Source organism: Muscardinus avellanarius (assembly GCF_963383645.1).
Source record: "Muscardinus avellanarius genome assembly, chromosome: 1".
Lineage (NCBI taxonomy): Eukaryota > Metazoa > Chordata > Mammalia > Rodentia > Gliridae > Muscardinus > Muscardinus avellanarius.
The window spans coordinates 193,374,914-193,379,434 of NC_137786.1; the positions used below are offsets into that span (position 1 = coordinate 193,374,914).

The 4,521-nt window shown below is 50.8% G+C and overlaps 1 pseudogene across 1 annotated transcript; it reads left to right on the top strand.

The window, feature by feature from the left end:
- Positions 1-1,210: 1,210 nt before the first annotated feature.
- LOC308266290 (serum amyloid A-3 protein-like) lies at positions 1,211-3,223 on the top strand (annotated as a pseudogene). The gene is made up of 3 exons: positions 1,211-1,301; positions 2,522-2,660; positions 3,085-3,223. The product of its transcript is annotated as a serum amyloid A-3 protein-like (transcript).
- Positions 3,224-4,521: the final 1,298 nt, after the last annotated feature.

Sequence of the window (4,521 nt, forward strand, 5' to 3'; positions counted from 1 at the left end):
TTTGACATCTTTGTCAAAAATAAATTGGCTAAGTGTGTGGATTTGTTTCTGTATATTCTATTCTGTTTCATTGATCTAAGCCTTGCACTCAATTCTTGTCCTGCAGCATGTGGTTCTCAGAATTGGGTTGGAGAAATAGAATGTCCCTTTACAATACTGAGCCAGTTAGTATCCAGCATATCTAATGTGTTTGTTAATTGGCCAGGCCATCTGGGAAGGTTAAGGCATCTTAGAGGTAAGAGCTAACTATATTCACATGCCTTGCTGTAAGATGCATTTCAGAGCACACGTGTGCCTGGTGAGGCTATCTTGTCCGTTTGAAAGCTCAAAAAATTTAGACAGCAGCTCAAAGGACATAATTCCAGAAGCATCTGTCATCTGGCCCAGCAAGACCCATCCTAAGGCCAAGCCTTGGAAGGCAAGATAACTGGCTGCAGGAGGCCTGGTCCCTCCTCCCCTAAAGCATCCTGGGGCTCCATAGCATTGTTCATTCCCTTGTCTGAATTCCTCCAAGATTGATTAGAAAACCAGCTCACCTGTCCCAAAGAGCTGCCCTTGCAGAGCAAAGGGAGGCCCTGTCCCCAGGTTGCACAATTTGGGAAAATGACCTGGGAATGGAGAACTCACTACAGCACAGGGATTTTTCCATTGCAGTTTTTCTAGGAAATGACCTGGAGGGACTTTCCCAGGCACCTGGCTCCCCTCCTGCCCAGGAGGCCAGGGGAGAAGGCTCAGGATAAATAGCAACCTCCACTCCCTGCAGCCAGCAACCGGCAGCTCTGCTCCACTGGGCATCAGGCGAGGAAGGCTGCAGGGAGTGAGTTTATAAAATTTTTCTGCTTCTCATTCTCATCCCCTTTAGAAATGATGATTCTGATTTTTATTCAGCCCGTGTGTGACCTGTGCTGGGCATGGGGAAGTAATGAAAAATGAGTTATAGAATCCTGTGAAGCTGCAGTCTGTTCCCAACTCCTCTGTCCTCTGTCAGTGCCACCGTGTGGTCCTTTAGACACACATGGGCTCAGGACCGATGGGGTCAAGATGAGAGGCTGTGGCTCTCAGTGAGGTCCTACTGCAAGGCTTCCAAGGAACTGCTAAGATCCTAATGCCTACCAAGGAAGCGAGCAACCAGCCTCTGGGATGCAGCTGTCAAAAGGAGAGGGGTCAGTTCCAACCGTGCATCCTTTCTCTCTCCTTCCTTTTCAGCACCATGAAGCTGTTCACAGGCCTGATTCTCTGCTCCTTGGTCCTGGCAGTAAACAGCGAAGGATTGTTGGACTTCGTTAAACAAGCTGCTGGAGGTAAGGCCATGGAGGGAAGGTCTTAGGGTTCCCCCTGAGCATGGTGAAGGGAGGGGCCTTGTGTCCGTGGTGCTGCCCTGGCGGCAGGAACACCTGGTGCTCTGGGGAGCACTTCTTAAACTGGACTCAATAGAGCAGGTGGCAGACAGGGGCTCTCACCCAGCTGTGCATCAAGTCATTCTTGCCAGGTGGGTGTGTCTGCTCCCCTCCTCTGCGTCCCACTGTCAGTAATGTCAGGCACACAGGAATGCCCTGGGCAGCTATAGCCACTGCTACTGCTAGGGCCCTTCTCCCTCCACTGAGGACTCCGAGGAGCTGCCTGGGCTGGGGCCTGGGCATCTGGACTCCCAGTCTCTCCCCAGGTGATGAGAACCTGCAAACACAGCTGAGGTCCCTGACCCCAGTGTCCTCCACAAGCACAGCATCAGCAGAGTCTCCTGAGCAGGGGCAGATCTCTCAACCCCAGGGATGCACATCAGAGCCCACAATTGCAAGTGAGGCATCAGGGCAGGAGAGCTGCATATTGGGGGTTTGCTCAGACCCTCTGTCCTCGTCCATACCCCACTCCTCCCAGTCCCTAAACCTGTACAGCTGCATTCAAGAGCGGTACTTCTGGAGCTGAAACAACATTTTGGCTCCGGGGACATTTTCAATGTGTGTGCATTTATTTGGTCGTCCACATGGGGAAGGGGAACCACAGCCTGACAGGTCTTAGAAGACCGGGGTTCTGGGAACACCCTGTAGTGCTTAGGACAGATCTGGACACAGAACTGGCTGTTCCAGCTCTGCCATCGCGCTGAATGTGAGGTGTCCTAGTCTACACTGGCAGCTCCCTTCTCCTTTCCAGATCTTACACTGAAGTAAGGTGGTGCCAGCAGCACAGTGGTCAGGCAAAGGCCTCACAGTGCGCCCCAAAGACTGCCATTAGAATTCTTAGCCGACCAGGGAGGAGTAGGGCAAGGTCCATGAGGATGTGGCTTCCAAGGGTGTAATCACCAGAGGCTGAGATATTTTTTTTCCAGTAGTGGAGATAGAGCCCAGCAACATTCTACCTTAGAGGATACCCAGTCCAATTTTTTAATTCTTTGTTTTGAAATAGAGTCTCACTGAGTTAAGGCTGAGATGTTGGCTGTGTTCTCAGTTGATTCTTTTGAAGGTGCCATCACAGTCTTGGTGCTCACCTGATCTGATCTCCTTGGTGTCTTTTGATTTTGGTTCAGGGACTAGAGACATGTGGCGAGCCTACAGGGACATGAGAGAAGCCAACTTCATAAATTCAGACAAATACTTCCATGCTCGGGGGAACTATGAGGCCGCCCGGAGGTGACCTGGAGGTGTCTGGGCTGCAGAAGTGCTCAGGTAATATGGATTCCTGGGTGCCTGGCCTTGGCTGTGGTGGGGATCACAGGGAATGAGCCCTGCAGGAGGCCTCTGTCAGGCTGGGCCCTGGTCCTCCTGCCCATCCTGCCCCTCTCCCTCCAGCCAGAGCTGGGCCTGGGCTTCAGCAGAGCCAGGGTATGGCTGAGGAGTCGTGGGCCTGCTCCCACACAAAGAAAGGGAGGCCATGAAGCCATTCCCACCCTCCTTCTCTGGCACTGTACACCCAGCCTCATTGGCCATCCTGGGCTGCGTGGGATGGTGCCAGGCAGGGGCAGAGTCTTAGCTCCCGTCCTTGGCTTTCCTCGTCTCCTGTGGAGCCATTTCCTAGAAAGGGAAGGATTGGGGGGGCTGGCTGTGGCTCATCACCCTGGTGTTTAATCTCCTTCCTGTCTGTCTTGACTAGCAATGCTAGAGAGAATATCCAGCAATTCTTGGGCCGTGGACACGAGGACGTCGAGGCTGACCAGGAAGCCAACAGATGGGGCCGAAGTGGTGGAGACCCCGATCGCTACAGACCTAAAGGCCTGCCTGACAAGTACTGAGCTTTTTCCTTGTTCTGTCTCAGGACACTGCCTGTGAGCCCCTGAGCATGGAGACTTGAGTTGTTTATAGTGTCCACAGAAAGTGGTGGAGGGGCCACAAAGTGTTTTTAATAAATGCACAAGAAATTGGGTTTGTAGCCACTGTGTTATTTATTTTCCATTTGTGGTGCCTGTTTGATACAAAATGTTGAACAGGAAACAACACTGTTGAGATCCAGCCTGGGTGTGAGTGTGTAAGAATATGATGTCAACAGTCCCACAGGAGAGGAACCAGCCCTGGCCCTTCTGCAACCAGACCCTCCTCCTCCCTCCCCAGCCCCTGTGCCTCCATGATGCTCTTCCCAGGCCTTTCCATGTGTGGGTCTCCTCAGTCCCTGTTAGGTGTGTTCTTGTGTTCTGTTGTTTTCTTTTCCTGAGGCCCTTGTCCTCAGAGGCCTCAGCTTCTAGAGAAGGGCACACAGCCACAGGAGGCCTGGCCCTGGAGTGTGCACTGCGCCTGCAGGCCACCTGGATCTTCAGCTCAGTTCTCAGGGAAACGTCTCTTTACCAGTCAGCAGGCAGAAACAAGGAAGTAACTTTAAAGGGCATTTTAATACCGAGCTGATAGTATCTGTCCAGGTACCTCAAAAGTAGCTCAGAGGTTGAATGCCCCTTGGTTCTATCCCCAGACCTGAAAAAAAGAAGAAAAAAAAAGCCACTTAATCAGTGGAAATTTTATGGCAACCCCAAGTGAGATGTTAATGGAATCCTGAAAATCCAGTTGAGGTACCAAAGAAATTGTTGGGAAACTGCCGTTTCTTTTGGGTTCCACAAAAACTCCCTGGCTGTGCCATAGAGTGTCCTGCACAGTAGAAATGCACCACTGAAGGACGCCAGGCACAGGACCTGCAAGGGAGGTCTCTATATCCTGGGTCCCTCCAGCTCTCTCTACCTCCAAAGAGAATCATCATGCCCAGCTGGTCAAGAACTGGTTAGTGGGTCCAGCCCCAACATCACAACAGGGCTGGAGAGTGAATGTAAAGCTCAGAGTAGACTCATTGATAACTCTTACATATTTGTACTATGAATGTGGAATTCAGGAGGACTCCTAAGCAGAGGAGATTAATGATAAAAAGATATATTTACAGGAAACTAGTTTTCACATAGGAGGGAAAATTGTTGATATAGTCAGTCACAAGAGAAGTTTCTCATACAGTTCTTATCTGAAGACAGTTATCGATGTCAAGTTAAAGGATTTTTGTAAATGTCTGAGGCCACTTCTATTCCAAATGACACATGGTCGAGATAGATAGCAGACT